This window comes from Globicephala melas, chromosome X, assembly GCF_963455315.2.
Source record: "Globicephala melas chromosome X, mGloMel1.2, whole genome shotgun sequence".
NCBI classification, from domain to species: domain Eukaryota; kingdom Metazoa; phylum Chordata; class Mammalia; order Artiodactyla; family Delphinidae; genus Globicephala; species Globicephala melas.
Genome location: NC_083335.1, coordinates 9,593,963 through 9,616,601, shown reverse-complemented (window position 1 = coordinate 9,616,601; position 22,639 = coordinate 9,593,963). Strand labels below are relative to the sequence as shown.

Sequence of the window (22,639 nt, the reverse complement as noted above, 5' to 3'; positions counted from 1 at the left end):
TCGCCGTCTATTCATAATAATGTTTTACCACTTAGAATAAAATTTGGAAACCTTACTTCCATTTAAGTCTCTGTACTGTCCTCACTTTTAAATATCATTGTCATGAGTATTGGTTAATCTTGTAATGTGTGCTTCAATCATCAAATGTTATTGAGAAAATTAAGGAGGAAATTAAAAGTTTATGTTTGTACCCATATTTCAGATCCTTCCCTTGTTTCTTCCTTCCTGATTCTCCCAGATTTCTTTTATAAGAAATAGTTTTGAAGAATTCTTTAGTTTTGAAGAATTTCCTTTAGCCAATATTTAAGGATAGCCTTGCTAGCTACGCATTTTTAGTTTTACTTAGTTTCAGAATGTCTTTATTTTCTCTCATTCCTAAAGGATGATTTAACCAGATGTCAAACTCACAGTTGACAATCCTTTACTTTCAGCCGTTGGTAATCGTTGTGCCACTTCCTCTGGCCTCCATGGTTACAGGGGAGACATGTGCAGTCATTCAAATTGGTGTCTCCATATTATTAATGCCTCATTTCTCTCTGGCTGCTTTCAAGATTTTTTTGTCTTTTCTAAAGTTTAGTTGTGATTTTTTTTTATTGTAGATTTTTTTGGACTCATCCTAGTTGGAATTTACTCTTCTTTTGGATCAATAGGTAAGTTCATTCTCCATGTTTGGGAAGTTTTCATTCATTTTTTCTTTACATAGTCTTTAAACTTCATTCTCTTTCTCCTACACATCTGGAACTCTGATGGAATGAATATTATATCTTTTGTTATTGTTCCTCAAGTCTAGGGCTCTGTTTATTTTTTTCCAGTCAATATTCTCTCTGTTTTTTAGATAGGGTCAATTCAGTTTTTGTCTTCAAATTCAATGATTCTATTCTATTTCCACTCTACTATTGACCCCACCTGACAGATCTTTTATTTCAGTTACTGCATTTTTCAGTTCTCTAATTTCCTTTTGTATCTTTTGTTATAATTTATTTGCTTAGATGTTCTACTTTTTCATTATTGTAAGATAATTTGTAATTGTTGAAGAATTTTATGAGGTTTGCTTTTAAATTCTTGTCAGAAAATTATAACATCCGATTCTTCCTCCTATTAGCATCAGTCGATTATCCATTCTCATTAAAATTGTGATTTTCCTGGTTCTTAATATGATAAATTATTTTTAATTATATCATAGACCTATGCCAATCATATTTGGAAACTCTAAGTCCTATTTAAATCTTTTACTTCAGTAGATAGTCACCCTGATTGGGTACAGCATACAGGTCTTTTTCTACTTTTACGGGCTCGTATAGCAGTTTAATTTTCAGAGCCTTTGCGGTGTTATTTTTGTCTGCTTGGTTTATCTGGTTCTTCTAGGCCTCCTGGTGTGCCTGAAAGGACTAGAGGTGGGTTTCCCTAGACCTGTTGCTCAGTGTCTCTCATTGGGTATGGGGTATGGTGAAATCCCCCTGTCAGTGCCCTCCTGTTGGCCTGGTTCTTCTGGGTGGGAGAGGAGAGACTTGGGTCCTTTGGGACAAACAGGCTTCTTCAGATGGGCTCCTTGCTGTGGATGGGTCTCATATTCATGTTCTGACTGCCATCCAGGTATATCTGAGAGGGAAAGAAGAGTCTCAAACCTATGGAAACAAAGAGGCTTCCAAGACCGGGCATTTTTCTGTGGCTGTATAATTTTTCCATTTTTACCTGTATACTGTGGTTTCCAACATCTGGGAGAAGAGTCTTGATTTCCTTCAGGAAAAAAGTCTTCTCAGTCTTGGCCAATTGCTGTGGCTTGGTCCCTTTCTTTGATTCTCCCACTTCTGTGCTGTTTCTTTAGTCATGGGATTCTAAGCAATATTGCCTTTTAATTAACATTTTTTAGAGTTTATTTTGGTTGTCTCTTGTACCATATCCAGGGTTTATAGTTGTGCTCTGTAGGGAAGGACAGGTAAAAGTGGGTCTATGACCATCTTGTCTAGAATGGAATTACCTATGGTGTTTTTTGATGGACAGAAGTTCTTGTTTTTTTTATTTATTTTCATTTACAATTTGTCCTTTAAATATCCTGTTGAAAATTTTTTTCATTCTTTTCTTGATTCCATAGTGTTGTTCTCATATTTATTCATGAATATTTTATAGTTTTACTATTTGCCTTTATTTCTTTAGTCTATCTGAAATTACATTTTATGAATGATACTAGGTATGGGTATGCTTTTATTTCTTACACAAATTGCTTTAACAAACAAACCAAAAATGATCATTGACTTGTCGACTAAAAAAAATATTCAGAACCTAAAAGTCGAGAGTTGTATTTTATTTGGCAGGAATTTTAGGACTTAAGGCCCGGGAGGCAGCATCTTAAGTAACCCTGAGAGAACTGCTCCGAGGAGGCAAGGGTGGGGAGCCAGTATATACGGAAGTTTAGCAACAAAGGGCAGGTAGTCTGAACGTGAAAAGATTATTGTTAATTAAAGAAAACCAGATATCCCAAGTTAAGGAATTTAGTGCTTTTCTATGTATGGGAAGATGCAAGAGTCTAGGCTCACTGAAATCATTCCTTCGTTATGCACCTCAGCTATCTGGGGCCAGTATCCTGTGTTTTCACATCCTTAGTTTCCTCAGGGCTCACCATAGGGAATGGCTGCAGTCAGATGGCTGCCAAATGGCAGCCATTCCTTCCTGAGTTTTCTCAGGGCTCACTGGCTCGTTGGAGGGCTCAAATCACTGATGACTGTGACATCCTTTGTTTACTGACATGGCAGGCAATATTCCATTTATCACACTTTATATAGTAAAATGTATTTTTCATATGCAGAACAGCATTGTTGTTCTCAGTTTCATCAATATGATCTTTAGCACGTGTCTTCCAATTTGATGTGCTTGATAGGAGAGAAACAACATTGAGGCAAAGAAAGTGTTGTGGATTAGGCTTAGAAGTGGCACAACTGAGTTACATTTATTTTTTATTGGTTATAATTCAATCATATTGCTACTTCTAACTTCAGAGGATCCTGAGAAATATAATCTACTGTGTGCCAATTGAAAAGGATAAATGGCTTTCTTGATAAGCTAATTGTGTCTGCCACTGATACAGTCAAGCTTCAAAAAAATCATCTGCAATGTTGGCCTTGTCACACATTAATCTTTTATATGAATAAGTCTGGTTTTGGCTCTCCACTACATTTTCATGATGAATGAATATCCCTTAAATGGTATCATAGTGTCTCAATTGGTATAATGTTACAAAACGTATCAGAAGCAAATTCTCCTTGTGTTTTTTTTTTTCTTGTGCCTTTTGTTTATCACTGACTCTTGCTTTTCATACAGGCATTATAATTGATTTTTCAATTTTTCTATGAAAAATTGAATGAAAACTCATGTTGGAGTTCAGTTAGGAATGCATTGTCTGAAGATTAATTTTGGGAAAATTGACAACTTTACGATACCTAATCTTCCATGAACATAGTACATTTCTCCACTTATTTAGATTATCTCTAGTGTCTTTAAAAAATTGTAATTTTAGCCTAGCTATTTGTATTAGTATGTTTGGGCTGCCATACAAATGTACCATATTCTGGGTGGCTTAAGCAACAGAAATTTATTCTCTCACAGTTTTGGATGCTCGAAACCTGTGGTCAAGGTGCCAGCATATTTGGGTTCTGGTAAGAACTCTCTTCCTGGCTTGCAGATGGCTGTTTTCTTGCTGTGTCCTCACATGGTACAGAGAGAGAAAGATCTTCTCATACAGCCACTAATCCCCATAATGAGGGCCCTACCTTCATGGTCTAATTTAATTCTAATTACCATCTAAAATCCCACCTCTAAATAACATTACATTGGGGGTTAGGGCATCAATGGATTTAAAAGATTCAGGCCACAATAGTATTTAATATTTTTAATGCTATTATAACATATCTGTGTAAAGTTGCATTTACAACTATTTGTTCATACAGAAATGTATTTTTTTAAAATTTTGACTGTATCAGAGATACTTTCTAAACATTATTCAAATCTGAAAATTTTTACTGCATGTTATTTAGAATTTTTTGGTTAAATTGCTTACCTCTGATAAAATACCTCTTTGTCCTAATAATGATAACTTTAAAATTGGTATTGATATATTATGATAATATTAAAATTGTATTATTGGAGAATGTTTTAATTGCTTACCGATGATATGTTAATATGTAGTTTCTTTTTATATTGATTTTATATCTAACAAATTTTCTAATTTTTCTTGTTATTTCTGAGAGTGTTATATATATCATTTTGGATTTTCCTATGAAAAAATTTATTTACTTTTAAATGTAGATTTATTTCTCCCTTTCTAATGCTTATACTTTTTCTGCTTTCCTTGCTTTAGTGCACTGTCACTATTTAGGACCTCATGTACAATGTTGAAGACAATTGGTCACAGCAGGCATCCTTGACTTGTTACCCAGCCTCTAAGTTTATTTTTTAGACATTACTCATTCCATGAAAATTTCAGATATATTCTCATTGTTATTCATAATACCTTCATGTTGCTTTCAAAAAATTAAAAATAAAGCATATCAAACTTATACAAATGTGTAAAACAATATGATGAACCCCATACTGCCATTACCCATGTTCTAAGATTAGCAGGATTTTTGCCAACTCACTGACCATATTTTTCTTTTCTTTTTTTCATTGATGACGAATTTCAAGAAAAATTTCTGACATCATTTCATCCCTACGTATTTTGCTGAACATCTCTAAAAATGTAGAATTTTATTTTTATGGCCTTTTGTGTCCATCATAACAGCTAACAATTAAAAAATTTTCCTTGGTTTTATCTAACACCCTGGTCATAATCAAATATCCACAATATTCTTAAAATAGTACCTTTGAATTTGTCGTGTTTAAATTATATTCAAATTAGCTCCATAATGGCGTGTTTTATGTCTCGCTTAATCTAAAGCAAGCTCCGCTTATTTTTGCTTTAATACCATTGCCTAGTTAAAGAAAGAGCAGTTATTCTGTAGATTGCTCAACATTTTGGAAATCTGTTTACTTTTTTATCATGTTATTTAACTTGTGGACCTATGCTTCATGTTTTCTATAAATTATGTATATGTGCTAAGGCTTGATTAGATTCAAATAGCGTTTGATATTATCATATTTGGTATGAAAATACCTTCCAGGCTTATGTTGAATATTACTTGCTCTAAAACTAGAATAAGCCATTTTTCTAAGAGTCCCTGGCCCTTGTTTATTTTAGTAGAAAAATATATTTTAAAGTTATAATTATTTGTGAGCCAAGGATGCTCAATGTGTGAGTGTATATATGTATGTGTGTGTATATATATATGTGTGTGTACCTATATATAATAAATACTGTGTGTTATATGTGCACTGTAACTATTATATGTATGTATATAGTATTAGAATAATACAGTAATAAAGTTATATTTATAGAGTCATAGTGATAATGTTATAGTTATATAGTTATAGCACTGAGTTACATTGTTACAATATAGGTGGATTATGGAGTTACATTTACAGTATTATGGTAATACTGTTATAGTGTTACAGTAATAGTTATACTGTTGTAGTTATAGTGTTATATTTTAGTTACAGTGTTACAATAATAGTCATAGTTTTATAATTGTAGAGTTACCAGTTTACTATTATATTTTGTAATTACTGCCTTTAATTATATTGATAATAATAATTTTAGTTTTATAGGTAAAAAGTTATAGCACTATTATGGTACTAAGATTACAGTATAGTGCTAAAATTATATTTACAGTGATAAAATTATGATTACAATGTTAGTCTTATATTTATGTTATTAGTAATTACAGTGATAGTGTTATAGATATAAACTTATAATTATAGTTATTGTGCTAATAATATAGATATTGTGTCAAGGTTATAGCTATAGTATTAGCATTAATAGTGTTATTCTTATAGTTTTCATGGACCTGTTATAGTGGTAGTGTTACAGTTACAATTGTAGTGTTATTATGCTATAGATATGGTGTTACGGTCAGAATTAAATTATTGTAGTTATTGTTGTACTCATACCTTTTGTGATATAGTTATAGAATCTAGTTACACTTATATAGTAAAAGTTACAGAGTCAGTTTTTGGTAAAAGTTTGTACTTTTAGTTTTAGAATAGTGGTTATTATTTAAGATTTATTGTTATAGTTACAAAGTTTAATATTACAGTTATAAGCATATGCTTATATTCATAGTTAGCATTATATAGTTCTAAGAGTAGTACTAGTGTTATAGTTATAATGCTATAGATGTAGTTACAGTGTTATTCATATAGTCATAATGTTAGTGTTATAGTGATAGTATTGTCGGTAGAGTGTTATAGTTGTCATTATAATGCTATAGTTATAATTATATTTTATGGTTATAGTGGTATTTGGATTGTTGTAATGGTAGTTTGATTATAGTTACAACGTTATGGCTATAGTTATATGGTTATAGTCATTTTGTTAGTGTTGTATACTTTAATATTATAGCCATAGGGCTATAGTTATAGTTTCATTATTATAAAATTTAATTATACAGTCATGGTTTTATTTGTAATGTTTTAGTTATAATGGTACATGATTATAATTATAATGATATAGTAATACTGTTACAGTTATAATTATATGTATTCAGTTATAGTCTTAACAATGTAGTGATTGTGGTTTTGTTATAGTTTTGATATGGTTATATTTATATTGTTATAGTTATACTATTAGTGTTATGTTTTAGTCTTATAGGGTTGTAGTAAGAATGTTATAAAAATTTAGTTATAATTACAAAATTATGGTGTTAGTTATTGTGTTATAAATAGTTATAGGGCTATAGTTACATTTAGAGTACTAAATCACAGCTATAGTGCTATCATATAGATACCATGATATAGATATAAATATATGCTGTTATAGTTGTAATGCTATAATTTTATAATGCTATAATTATTATTATAGTGATAGCATTATATTTATAGTACTCTGGTTATTTTTGCCATGTTAAAAGTATAATTGTTCATGTTATAGGGCCATTTTATAGTTATTGATATAGAGCTGTTGTTACGGTTATACTATAGTTATAGTGATAGTGTTATAGTTATCATGTTAGCTTTAAGTATAGCAGTATACTGTAAATTTAGCACTATAAGTAGAGAACTATAATTCTAACAATAACACTAAAACTATGTGTTAATGTTAAAGTGATAGAATATTATTCAAATAATGATAGTGTTATACTGATAATGTTATATTTTGGATCAGAGTAATAATTACATTTATAAAGTTATAGGTATATTTTATACTAGCAGTGATAATTCTATAATGCTAGTTATAGTGATATGGTAATAGTCATACAGATATAGATATGGATATGGTGCTAATGATACACAGTGTTAGTGTAATAAAGTTCAGTGTTATAGTTGTAATTATGGTATACTGATAGTCATAGATATTGTATTATAGTATTTATTATATTGCTGTAGTTATAATGGAGGCATACTAGTTACACTATTATAGTTTTGTTATTAACAACATAGTGAGAGTGATAGTGTTATTATATTAGCAGTAGTATTATGCTATACTGATAGAAGTAATGGTGTAGCTTTAGTGTTTTGCACATAGTAATACTGTTATAACTATAGATATAGAGACATAGTTACAGTTATAGAACCAACGTTAAGAGTTAAAGTGTCATGGTGTCAGTTATAGTTCATAATTACAGTTATACCGCTAGTTATTGTTATAGTGTTATAGTGATTCTTACTGAATTAGAGTTATAGAGCTATACTTATTTTATTCTTACTGCACTAAGGCTACAATGTTGTGCTATAGTTATAGTAAAATATACCCATAGTGCTAAGGTAATAATTGTAGTGATAAAGTTACAATTATCACTGTTTTTGTAGTGCTGGTACAGTGACACTTGCCCAACATGGGTTTGAACTCCATGGGTCCACTTATACATGGGTTTTTTCAATGCATATATACTGCAGTACTACACGATCTCATGCTCTGCAGTTGGCTGAATCTGCAGAGGTGGAACTGCAGACATGGAGGACCAACTGTAAAGTTATAGGTGAATTTTGGACTGCACAGGTGTCAGTACCCCTAACCTCCACATTCAAATATCTATCCCATATTATATAAACAACAGTCTTTAAACAAATATGCTATAACCATCAATATAATATTAAGAATATTTAAAATATTTTATGTATATACTCCCTACCCACAACATTTTTTGTATTTATATTTACACCATCTGCACATATATTCATTACATACCATTCTCTCTCTTTTAAACCTCATTTAGTCTTAGTTCTATAAGTAATTTATATGTTTAATGCTCACCAGTATGTCTTATGTCAGTATCTCTAGATATTTTGGTTATCTAAAGCTTATTCTTATATTTTACTTAAGGGACTAACATTGCCTGCATTCTCTCATGTTGAATGTTATTTGTTTCCTTTATACTTGAAAAATAATTTTACTAGATTTTAAATCCTTGACTAATATTTTATTCCTTTGATTATATTAAATATACCACTCCATTTACAGCTGCCATAAAAAATCCTTTTGAAAAGTCTGAGGACAACCTAATTTTCTTTCATTATAAATAACTTGTTTTTTTACCTAGGAACTCAATTATTTTATTTTTCTTTACTTAGAGTCCAGTAATTTCAATAGAATATGTTGTGGTGTTGTTCATCATTGATTTGAATTTTCTCAAGTGTGTGTTCTCTTTCAATATGTAACTCCAAATCTGATTTTTTTTTAAATTAGGGTCTTAAAATTTGTTCTACCTCCTGCTTCAGGGAATCTTATACATGTTGGATCTTCTGTACCAAAAATCATTATTTTTCACTTTCTCTTGAACTATTTTTATCTTTTGCTATTGTAAAAATTTTGTAAATATTCCTCTTTTGCCTTTCTTTTACATTAAAGCATTTAAAATAAAATGCTTTTGATCCTTCTCATATAGATTTCACTTCGGAAATAGTTTTTTTTTCATTTATTTATAATTGGCTTTTTGATTTTTATCATCTCATAACTCAGGTTTTATACTTCTAAGTTATGTTTTTCTTTCATGTCTTATATCATTACCCTAATGAGTTTTAGGTCATCTTTAAATTGATGGTTAAAATGACTATCTCTTCTGTGGGCATGCCTTTTTGATATGTTTTATTGCTTGTAAGAATTTTATTCTGATTCCCCTTTTTGTTTCTGATAACAACCTTTTCTAGGGATTTGATTTTGATAGTTTTAGTAGCTCAGATATTTGTGAAATTTAATTTCTTGAACTTTTAGAAGGAGAAAGATCAAAGTATTTTTGATTTTTAACTTAAGACAAACTTTCCTCCTTTGTCCTTGATAATTCTCAAATAAAGTGAGATTGACTGATTTTATTCCATCCAACCCACTTTTATCTGGACTCTCTCTTCCATTTTTCTTATCTCTAGCATCCTCGATTTTGAATTTACCCCCAGGGATTTTCCCTCAATGTGGGGCTCTGTTTAAAAAGGGAAACCTAGTGGTTCAGTTTCAAAAGTTCATAGAGACTGGATTGTTCAAGCTGTCCAAATGGTCCAAATGTATTCCAAGACATCGTGTTAAAAACTTTTTCCTTAGCGTTTATGTTCCTTTTTAGTAAATGTAGATAATTCATGTTGATTAATGCAAGAATAACTGGCATTTTTTATTGCAAAAATTCAAGAGAGTTCCTGATATCCTAAACTTTTATAGATGAAAATACATTCCCAATAGATATCCTTACTGGCAATAGCTGTCAGTTTATCTGATTTTTTTAAATCCATTTGCCTCTTCTACCATCAGCTTTAACAGATGCCTACATAATAAAACACACACACACACACACACACACACACACACACACACACACACACACACACACACACACACACACAGCTTTGCCACTTCGAAATCTTAGTCATAGGTACCTCAGTGTAATTCTATTCACATGGAAGAAAGAACAAAAAATAAAACAGTTCAGAGCTGGAAACATTACCATTGCCATTTTTTACTGGAAGGCGCACCCAGGTAATTTTCACTTTGGAAATAAGTGACTGTTCTTCTCAATTCCCACTTTTAGTTTTTGACCTGTGGTCTACAGGGCTAATTTATGTGAATTCTTAAAAAATACTATTTATGGAAAACTTTGTTTATTCATTGGTTTTACACTAAAAAGTAAACAATGTTTTTATTCTTTTGTACTATGTGGCATACTAAATGGTGAAAGTATGGAGCAGGCTTTGACTAACTGTCATTCATTCTATGAACAAGAAATGAAACCACAAACAACTAATTGTGCATATACTTGCTATATGCCATTCATTTTTCACAAAACGATTCCTAATTACTTCTAAATTGTTTTTAAGGTCAAGCAAATAGCTCCCTATCTGGCTGTATTTTTTGTTTTCAAATACTACGCCTGACCAAATCAAGGAACATAAATCATAGACTTTAAATGGACAAGTTAGTTTATTTGTAAGTTCACGGTGGGAGAAAAGACAATAAAGTTTAGATGAGACTGAAATTTTGTGATCATAACGTCATATAGATGAAAAGGTTTATGAAAAATAAGCAAATTTACACAGCTCAAAAGCTAGACCAAGCTCTAACTACAATTATTGTCTTTTTTGTGAAATAGTGTCACTTCTGCCCTTTCCATACCGGATTTAATCACATTCTTTGAGTTTTTTTTTTTTTTTTTTAGGAAATGCATTGGCCTGTCTTGCTGTTTGCTAGTGAAAGTTAGACAATCTGATTGCTAATTTTCAGAATTAATAAACTTTACATCCCTGGTAGCTGTATGCATTAGCAGGTGCTTTCTGGAGGCAGTAGCTGAGTCTAAAAAATGTAATTCTAATGCTGACAGTTTCAGATTGCAAAATAAACCTGAAAATGTAACTTTCAGTTTTTCATTTAGGTGGCTACTTTCTTCATTTAAGCAGAGACCAATCTTGTTCAGTTGTTTGAAAGGTCTTTTAAAGACACTTGTTATCTTCAGTCATCCATTCTGACTCTAAAAATACGTTACTGGCATACAATTTCCTTTGTTTCCAATGGGATGGTTATCCTGTGAGTATAGATAAAGGTACAAAGACTTTTTTGCTTAAAAAACACTTTAACAACAAATAAGTAATGGCATTATACTCGTGGTTTCACTTTTTATGGCAGTAGTCCTCAGATTTATCTATGGTTTACAAAACCAGTTTCGTGAAGATTTTTCAGGTTAGAAAGCCCACTGAACAGTGTAATATTCTTTTTAGACAGTATTTCGGGATAAATTACAAAAACACTCAATTTCAGGAAAAATAAATAACTGTATTAATATGCATCAAGATGCATTAACTTTTTGGAAAAATTATTTATACTAATAAAAACTTACTTATCAGACAAGCCTGTTTGGAGTGGATTCAGAGAAGATGGGCAAAGTGGATAGTGATTCTAAACATATATTTTGAAACTTTTGCTGGAAAAAATAGAGAAATAAAGGGGTTGCCAAAAGGGGATAAAGAGTATATTTTTTTCAAAGATGAAAGATATTATAGCAAGATGTATTAACTTTTAAGTCACCTTGATGTATATAAAATCTTGGTACATTTGGTAAGAATACTTTCATTATTCACCTAATCTAACATTTCTAGGTTTTTGTAAATAATGCACTTTGATGGACTGATTATATTACTGAATAGTCTACCTAATTCTCCAATTCAACTCTTCACAATATATCATTTGCAGAAAAAATGTAAATCGCAATTGCTAAACATAGACACTAAAGTCATTCAATCAATATATCAGAAATTGAAAACTGACATGAATAGTGAAAATACTTAATTTTCCCTTTCATCTACATTGTATAAGCTCCAGCCATATAGAAATTATTTCTGTTACTTAACATTTGCCATGTTCTCTCCTCTCTCTGGTCTTTTATATGTGTTGTTACCATTCTTTTCATTCACTCTTTATTCAGGATTAAAATGCCTCACTAAATGATAAGTTCCTTGAAAATCAAGACCCTGCTTATTCATCATCTTCACCTTTGTATCTCTAGTACCTAATATTGCACCTGGCACATTTTAGGCACTCAATAAATACTTGTAACTGACTATCTGAATGTCAACAAATTAATATCTTAATAATTCCATGACTATTTTAATCATTTAACTGGCATATTATTTTTAGATGATGAAAACATACCTTAATAGAATCGTCAGTTAGTAATTTCTATCATCATATTGTGATGACAAGTAGGGGAAACATTATTAATCACATATTACAGACTAGAAAGGAAGGTGAAAATTAAATCACTTGATTAGGATCTCAGCATGGGTATATGGTAGAGAAACTAACACAACATTGTAAAGCAATTATTCTCCAATAAAGATATATTTAACAAAAGATATCATAGAAAGGGAATCCTGAAAAAAAAGTCCAAATCTAATCTTTTAACTCTTTACCCAATTTTCAATCTAACTTATACCCTATTCATTCTTTTATACTACCCTCTACTATCATCCTGCCTCTGACTTCTGTAGGTAAGTCTAACTTTCTTTCCCTTCCCAAATATTCTTCTTCCTTGATGGTAATGCAGGGGTCTGTAAACCACAAATCCTGGTAAATCCTGTCCTCTAAGATTCTAGAAACAAATCTTTTTTTTTTCCATTTTTTTAATGTCAGTACCTAAAGGCATTATACATACAAACGAATGTTCCTTCAATTTGTGGACATTGCAAGCTCCTTAATAAGTCACCAGGAGGTTTGTTTGATGCCAACATTTGCCAATTATATCATGAATGTTTATGCATTAGGATAGCACTTTGATTTTTTTATATGTGGTTGGTTTTCAGCTTACAAATCAGCTATTTTGAAAGCTTTTGAAAAAAGGAGAAAACTCATCTAGTATTTTCCTTCTCAGAAAAAAATATATAGTCTTGCTGTAAGGGACAAAAGGAAAAAAATATGTTATACTACTTTTAATATTATTGTACTTATTAGGAGTAAGGAGTTCTACATTTCACTTAGCATTATCACATGGATCTATAATTTTGTCCATGTATAAAATTTAGTTAAAAGGGGCTTTAAAAGTAAATAATTTGTATAGTTGAAAATATATTGACTAATAATGTCTTTCAAACTATTAAACAAATCACAGATACATTTTAATATTTTTTATTCTTTTGTCTTATCATTTTTGTTAATGTCAGTCAACTCCCTCAAGAGTCTCTATTGATCAAAAAAATACAAAAAAGTGTAAATTGTCAGAAAATACAGTTGAAACAGAGATTTTTTTAAATTAAAAATAAATTATTATGATTAGCACATATTAAATTCATTAGATACAAAATATACAAATAGGTGCAAATAAAATTTTAAAACAGATTTGTTCATTTTATTGATTGGGATAATTCCACATGTACTAGCGGAACACACATATATAACTTAATATCTAAATTAATCTCACAGTATTTCAAAAGGATTATATCTGGTCATTTTCTTATCAGCAGGAGATTTCTATATAATATAATGGGCCCATGGAACTAATTCAGAAACCTAGATTAATCAGTGTAAACAAAATAGGCTATTATTTGCTTCTATTGTTTCAGTAGCTTTTCCTGTCAAAAATTCTAACATATCTATATTCAGTTAAAGGATTATTTATTTTTTTACTGACTATAATCTTTACAGTAAGAAATACATCATGATGTTAGAGTCTACTCTGACAAAATATTTTATAATGTATTTGCTGAATGTTGCAAGTGTTGTTCAGAAATTGTTTCCCATTATGCCTTAAATCCTCCACTATATCCCTCCCTTTCTTTATTCAAAGACCTCAACATTACCTGAACAACCAGTATGGTGGAGTGTCTAGGGAACTGGCATCATGTTAACTCCATGATTACAAGGCCTTTATACCATTATAGCTAGTGATCATATTATGCGGTACTTTGAAATTTTTGGAAGCTAAGCCAACAAATCTTCATAAGATGGACAATAACACATCTGAGTAATTCCTTCAGGGTAGCTTGGTTTGAATTGGACTCTTTGAAGTTGTTTTTTTGTTTTTGTTGTTGAATTTATCCTTATAAGAATAAACTTTCTGCTTATGAATAGTAACCATGAATAGAAGGCAGAAGCTCTGTAAGTGTATTATGTTTCTCGACTCTTCTACTCTGATTACTTTGGTGACTATACCATCAAACATCTTCTAATGTGAATCCCTGGTGTCCTTTATTCTTGCAGAATATTTTTAAAATGGAAGTAAGTGTTTTATCTTTTATGTTCAGATAAACACAAAGCTTTATTAGTCTTTGCTTGTGACTTACTGGCAGGATTTATGTAACAGTTTCATTCATTAAAGATATAGGGTTAGATAAAGGTTTGGGTCTGGTGTTATATCCGTAGAGAACTCCAGGTAGTAAATATAATTTGATAATAGAGAAAATTCTCCATAGGAGATGGATCAAGAAAACATCAATGTGATATTGGTTAAAAAGATTTTTATTAGAGTTACAATTCTGAAAGTCATTTATAAATGCCTTTTCATTGTACTTTTCCTTTTTTTGAAAATCAAGGAAAATGGAATCTACTTAGTATCCTACATATCAATAACAAATGTAACAGTTCTGGTTTTAAGATCCTTCACAGACGTATCTAAAAGTAATCCCGTAAAAAATCAACTGTCACCTACGATTTTGCTTTAAAAATAGTAAGGTGTGCTGGGATCTTTATAGGAATCTGTGTGTCAGTTCAGGATGAATTCAGAATTCATAACTACTGAACATATTAAAATGTAACAAAAATTATAACTCAGCGATAACTAATTCTTCAGGAAAGACATTATGCTGGTTAGATTGAGAAAGGGAAAGAGACACACAGCTAAAAACACATATGATTAAGATATGAAAATATGGAGATGTAGTTAAATTCTTTTTCAAAAACCAAAAAATTGAGGCCAACAAACATAAGAAGCTTGATTCGTAGGAGAATGACTTGGCTGCAGACCTCACAAAAAAATGGTATTGTGTTTTGCTCCATGGAAGTTAATGTGAATATCCATATTACTCAGAAAGCTGCCAAATCTTGATTTATTTATTCTCTATTTATTCTCATTCACTATAATCAACTTGGCTTCTCCCCGATGATTTGTAGTAGAGAAAGAGAAAAGCACTCTTAGGATAAGAAGTTGATGGCAAGAACCATAAGACATTTTTAGAGCACAGATTTTTTTTTTAAAAAAACCATTGAGATATAGTTCATATACCATACAATCCATCCATTTAAAGTATACAATTCAATGGATTTTAGTATATTCACAGAGTTGAGCTACCATCAACCATCACCAAAATGGATTTTAGAACATTTTTGTCACCCTAAGAAGAAACCCTACAACCTTTACCTGTCAACTCCAAGAACCCATTCTCCCAAGCTCTAGGAAAATACTTACATACTTTCTTTCTCTATAAAGTTGCATGCTTTGATCATTTCAGATGTGGAACCATACACTATGTGATTTTTTTGTGACTGACTTATTTCACTTAGCATATTTTGAGGTTCATCCATGTTGTAGCATGTATCAGTAATTCATCCCTTTGAATGGATATATAATACCCCATTGTATGGATATACAACTTTTATCCATTTATCAGTTAATAAACACTTGGATTATTTCCACCTTTTGGCTATTAATAATAATGCTGAGTGGACATACATTGAATAAGTTTTTGTGTGAGTTTATGGTCTCATTTCTCTTGGTATATACTTAGGAATGGAATGGCTGGGTCACGTGGAAGTTTTGTGTAATTTTTTTAATTGGAGTATAGTTGCTTTACAATGTTGTGTTAGTTTCTGCTGTACAGCAAAGTGAATCAGTCACACGTATACATATATCCCCTCTTCCTTGGATTTCCTTCCCATTTGGGTCACCACAGAGCACTGAGTAGAGTTCCCTGTGCTATACAGTCTGTTCTCATTAGTTATCTATTTTATGCATAGTAATGTATATATGTCAACCCCAACCTCCCAATCCATCCCACCCACCCCGCCTCCCCCCTTGATAGCCATACATTTGTTCTTTACGTCTGTAACAAATATCATATATTAACACGTATATGTGGAATCTGTGTAATTTTTTAGGAAACTTCCAGATGTGTTTCCAAAGTGGCTGCATTAATTATATTCCTGCCAGCAATTTCTCCACATCCTTGCCAATATTTGTTATTATCTGTCTTTTAATTATTGCCATTCTTATAGGTATCAGGCAGTATCTCTTTTTTTTAGTTGAAGTGAAACTGGTTTATAACATTGTGTTAGTTTCAAGTATACAACATAATCATTTGATATTTGTATATGCGGCAAAGTGATCACAGTAAAACTAGCTACAGTCTGTCATCTTACAATTAACTCTCCTCACCCATTTTGGCAATCCCCCAACTCTCTTCTCCTCTAGTAATCACCAATGTGTCCTGTATATCGATGAGTAATGTTTTATTTGCTAATTTGTTTTGTTTTCTAGATTCCACATGTAAGTGAAATCATAAGGTATTTGTCTTTCTCTATCTGACTTATTTCACTTAGTATAATACCCTCAAGGTCCATCCATATTGTTGCAAATGGTAAGATTTCTTTCTTTTATACAGCTATGTAGTATTCCATTATATATGTGTATATATGTTATATATATATCACAACATTTTTATCCATTCATCTATTGATGGACTTAGGTTGTTTCTATATGTTGGCTATTGTAAATAATGCTGCAGTGAATGTTGAGGTGCATACATCTTTTCGAATTAGTGGTTTTTTATTTTTAAAATAAATATGCAGAAGTGGAATAGCTAGATCATATGGTAGTTTTACTTTAATTTTTTGATGAATCTCCATATTGTTTCCATAGTGGCTGCACCAATTTACATTCCCACTAACAGTGTATGAAGGTTCCCTTTTCACATATCCATATGATAATAGCCATTCTAATAGGTCTGAGGTGATCTCTCATTGTGATTTTGATTTGCAGTACCCTAATAATTAGCTTTGTTGAAAATATTTTTATGTGAATGTTGGCCACTTATATGTCTTATTTGGAAAACCCTCTATTAAGAGCTGCTGTCCATTTTTTATTTGGGTCTTTTTTCCTCTTGAGTTTTTTGAGTTCTTTATATTTTTCCGATATTAAACCCTTAATGGATATATAATTTGTAAATATTTTCTCCCATTAAGTAGGTTACCTTTTCATTTTGTTGGTGGTTTCCTTAGCTATGCAGAAGCTTTATAGTTTGATATACTTTCACTTGTATATTTTTGCTTTCCTTGCCTTTACTTTTGGAGCCAAACCCAAAAGTTCAATGTCAAATCAATGTTAAGGAGCTTTTACCAGCTATATTTTCTTCTAGGAGTTTTACGACTTCAAGATTACATATGGTGTAAGATAGTGGTCTAGTTTCATTCTTCTGAATGTGGCTGACCAGTATTCCCAACACAATTTATTGAAGAGAGTGTCCATTCCCCATTGTATATTCTTTCCTCCTTTGTTGGAAATTAGTTGACGATATATACATGGGTATATTTCTGGGCTCTGTATTCACTTCCATTGATGTGTGTCTGTTTTTAATGCCATTACCATACTGTTTTGACTAGTATAGCTTTGTACTTTAGTTTGAAATTAGAGAGTGTGATACCTCTTCTTTCTCAAGATTGCTTTGACAATTTGAGACCTTTTTTGAGTCCATACAAATTTTAGGATTATTTGTTCTTCTTCTGTGAAAAATGCCATTGGAATTTTGATATGGATTGAATTGAATCTATAGATTGCTTTGACTAGTATGGACATTTTAACAATATTAATTATTCCAATCCATGAGCAAGAGATATCTTTTCATTTATTTGTATCTTCTTTGATTTCTTTCATCATTGTCTTACAATTTTCAGTCTACATGTTTTTCACCTCCTTGGTTAAATTTATTCCTAGTTATTTTATTCTTTTTGATTCAATTTAATTGGGATTGCTTTCTTAATTTCTCTTTCTGATAGTTCATTATTAGTGTATAGAAATTCAAGAAATTCTATATATTGATTTTGTATTCTGCAACTTTACTGAATTCATTTATTGATTCTAACAGATTTTTGGTGGAGTTTTTAGGGCTCAAAGCCCTTAAAAATACCTTATATTAAAAAACATAAGGTATTATATCATCTGAAAATAGTGACATTACTTCTTCTTCCTTTCCAACTTGACTGCCTTTCATTTCTTTTTCTTGCCTAATTGCTCTTGCTAAGACTTCTAATCTTATATTGAATAAAACTGGGGAGAGTGGGTATCTTTGTTTTGTTCCTCATCTTAGAGGGATAGCTTTAAGCTTTTCTCCATTGAGCATAATCTTAGCTGTGGAAATTTTTAATATATAGCCTTTATTATCTTGAGGTGCATTCCCTTTTTTCCCCACTTTGGTGAGTTTTTATCATAAATGGATTTTGAATTTTGTCAGAAACTTTTTCTGCAGCTATTGAGATGATTATATGATTATATGATTTTTATCCTTTATATTTTAATGTGGTGTATCACATTGATCAATTTGCAGAAGTTACACCACCCTTGCATCCCTGAAATAAATCCCACTTGGTCATGGTGTATGATTTCTTTTTAGTAAAGATATTTATTCTAATTGAAGTGCAGTTGAATTACAATATTATATTAGTTTCAGGTGTATAGCATAGTGATTCAGTATTTTTACAGACTGTATTCCATTAAAAGTTATTACAAGATAATGGCTATAATTCCCTGTGCTATACAATATATCCTTGTTGCTTATCTATTTCATACACAGTAGTTTGTATCTCTTAATCCCATTGCCCCTCCCCCTTCTCTCTCCCGTATGATAACCAGTTTATTATTTTTTTTAACATCTTTATTGGAGTATAATTGCTTTAAAATGGTGGATTCTTAACCACTGTGCCATGAGGGAAGTCCCTCCTCTTTCATTTTTTATTTTATTTATTGATCCCTCTGTCTTTCTCTTGGTGAGTCTTACTAAAAGTGTGTCGATTTTGTTTCTCTTTGCTAAGAGCCAGCTCTAAGTTGTATTCATCTTTTCTATTGTTTTTTATTCTATCTTTCATGTATTTTCACTCAATATTTATGGGACGCACAAAAAGCAGTTTTAAGAGGGAAGTTCATAGCAAAACAGGCCTACCTCAAAAAAAAAAAAAAGAAAAAACCTCAAATAAGCAATCTAACTTTACACATCAAAGAAGCTAGGGAAAGAAGAACTAACAAAGCCCAAATTTAGTAGAAGGAAGGACAATAATAAATATTATATTTCACATATGAGTGAAAGGCAGTTACAACTTTAAATTTCCTTCTAACAACTGCTTCTGCTGCATCCCATCAATTCTGGTATGTTGTGTCTTTATTTTCATTCATCTCAATATATTTTCTAATTACTCTTACTTCTTCTTTCACCAATTAATTATTTAGGAACTTTGTTTTATTTCCACATAATTTTGAATTTTCCAAATTTTGTTAAGATTTTAATTTCCAATTTTTTATTCCATTTTCAACAGAGAATGTATTATACTGTGTGTAATGGTTTTTAATAATTTTAAATTTATTGACAATTATTTTATGACCTAGCATAAGGTCTATCCTGGACAGCAATTTATGTGCACTTGAGAAAAATTTGTACTTTGTTGTTCCTTGGTTGAATAGCCTATAGATGTTCATTTGGTTTAGTTATTGTACAATGTTGTTCAAATCTTTTATTTCCTCATCAATCTTTTGCCTATTTGTTGTATTCATTATTAAAACTGGTGTATTCAAGTCTCTGTTATTGTTGGATTATTTCTTTCTCCCTTTAATTCTGTCAGTTTTTATTTCATGTCTTTTTAGGCACTGTTGTTAAGTGTATATTTGTGCTTTTATTTTTTATATCTTTCTAATATATTTACACTTTTACTGTTGTATAATGTCCATCTTTATGTCTAGTAACATGTTTCATACACTATTATTTTGATAATAGCCCCTTCCAACTATCTTATGATGCCGTTTGCATAATATACTTTTTACCTTTTTACTTTTAAAGTATTTGTATATTTGAGGATAAAGTGTATCTCCTGTAGATAGCATACATTTGGAATCTTCTTTTTTTTTTTTTTTTGTGGTATGTGGGCCTCTCACTGTTGTGGCCTATCCCGTTGCGGAGCACAGGCTCCAGACGCGCAGGCCCAGCGGCCATGGCTCACAGGCCTAGCTGCTCCGCGGCATGTGGGATCTTCCCAGACTGGGGCACGAACCAGCATCCCCTGCATCCGCAGGCACACTCTCAACCACTGCGCCACCAGGGAAGCCCTGGAATGTTTTTTTAATCCACCAATAATGTCTGTAATTGGATTGAATTTTTAATCAATTCTTGTTTAATCTGTTGACGTAGCTGGATTTATGTGTCATTTTAACTTTTGTTTTTTTATGTTTTAATACATTTTTGTTCCTCTACTCTTGTTTTAGTGCTTCTTCTTGCATCAAGGCAATGTTTTATTTTGTCATACTTTTGTTTAATCAATGATTATCTTACTAAATTTTTTTAGAGATAATTTCTCAGTGTTTCCTCTAGGATTTACCACATATACATCTTAATGTATCAGAATCTACTTCAGATTCATACTAACCTAATTTCATTGAGATTTAGAAATGTTACTCATATAGTATTTTACCCCCTCTCTTGTGTTATCATTATATACATTGCATGTATGTACTTGTAACACCCCAAATTACATTTTTATGATTACTTTATAAAATTCTGTATGTATTAAAGAAGCTAAGTGAATAAATGGAATCAAGTTTGTATTTAGAGAGTTTGTTATATTTACCTCTTATCAATTTTAGTTCACATTATGGGTTACTATGGGTTCAAGTTACCATTTGGTGTCACTTCTTTACTTCAGTACAACTTAGCTCTCACATCTTCTGTGTTATTGTCAAATATATTACAGTCTATATGTTATAGGCCCAGACACACACACACACAGTTTCATATAATTGCTTTTTAATCAGTCAGGAGAAGAAAGGGGAATACATATACATTAATTCTATAATTTCTAATTACATAATTATTTTGCTCATGCTCTTTATTTTGTTATGTGGATTTGAATTACCATCTGGGATTACTTGATTTCAGACTGAAGAATTTCCATTAGGATTTCTTTTAAGGCATGTCCACTAGCAAAGAATACTGTTTTTGCTTATCTTGGAATGTCATATCTCACCTTACTATTTGAAAGATGGTTTTGCTGGATAAAAGTTTCTTGGTTGACAGTTTTTTTCTCCCTTTTCTTGCCTTTGACTGTGTCACCCCACTGTCATCTGGCATCTGTTTATTTCTAATTGAGGTTTTTTTGTATACATTAAATCATTTTCTTTTCCTCCTTTCCTCCTTTTCTCTTTGGCTTTCAGTATTTTCTCTATGATGGTGTCTGAGTGTGGATCTCAATCTCTTTGGGTTTAACCAGGGTAGAATTAATTTGTCTTCTTGGATGTATAGATAAATATTTTTCAGGAAATGTGGCAAGTTTTCAGCCATTATTTCTTTGAATATTTTTTTTCCTACTCCATTCTTCCTCTCTTCTCATTTTGGCACTCCCAATTATGTACAAGTTGGTTCACTTAAAAGTGTACTATATTTCTCTGAGACTTTGTTTATGTTTTCTCTTTTTTACTGTTCCTCATACTACATATCTCTACTGATTTATCTAAATGTTTACTGTCTCTTCTGCTAGCTCAAGTCAACTCTTGAGCCCCCTCAGTGAATTTTTTTCAGTTTGGTTATTGTCCTTTTCAACTTCAGAATTCCAATTTGGTTCTTTGTTATAATTTCTGTTTCTTCATTGATATGATCCATTTGATAAGGTATTGACATTATAGCTAACTTTACCTTTTTAACCATGGTTTTCTTCAGTTAATTGAACATACTTGGTATTGCTCCTCAGGGGGCTCAGCCTTGGGTATGTGCACACTCTATGGTTACTAGTGGCTGAGCAGAGCTTATTTTTGACAGTGTTTTTCCTTTATCTCTCTGTTAATCTATCTGACTCATTTGATATCAAATCCAGCTGCTAGGCTTCATTGATTTACCCTTTTTTTTTTCAATAATTCTCTAGGGCATACGATGCTCTACAGTCTCATCCAATTAACTTCAGGAATGGGTAACTTTTTAAACCAGTCTTTGAGCTTTGTTCTAACCCCAGGGAAACTGTTTCTAACTGGCTCTTTCCTGGTTTTCTCTGGTGAACTAGTTGGCTTTTTGTTCAGCTAAAACTGCCACTCAGCCACTTTGTCATCCTTGTGTCTCTGAATCAACAGGTAAAGAAGGATGTTACATTGTTGCCTGGGGAGATCGATCCTGAGTATCAAGGGGAAGTTGGATTACTACTCCACAATGGAGGTAAGGAAGAGTATGTTCAGAATAAAGGGGATCCCTTAGGGTGTCTTTTAATATTACTGTGTCCTGTGGTTAAGATTAGTGGAAAACTACAACAACCCAATCTATGCAGGTATAGTAATGATCCAGACCCTTCAAGAATTAGTTTGAGTCACCCACCATATAAAGAACCACAACCAGCTGAGGTGAGGTGCTTGCT

At 31.5% G+C, this 22,639-nt stretch overlaps 1 long non-coding RNA gene across 1 annotated transcript in view; it reads left to right on the top strand.

Moving 5' to 3' along the window:
- Positions 1-22,438, top strand: part of LOC132594575 (uncharacterized) — a 703,896-nt gene extending 681,458 nt beyond the window's left edge. Inside the window, exons 9-10 of the long non-coding RNA XR_009560781.1 lie at positions 600-650; positions 22,362-22,438. This is a non-coding gene — a long non-coding RNA (uncharacterized lncRNA). The remainder of the gene's footprint in view (positions 1-599; positions 651-22,361) is intronic.
- The last annotated feature ends 201 nt before the right edge of the window (positions 22,439-22,639 follow it).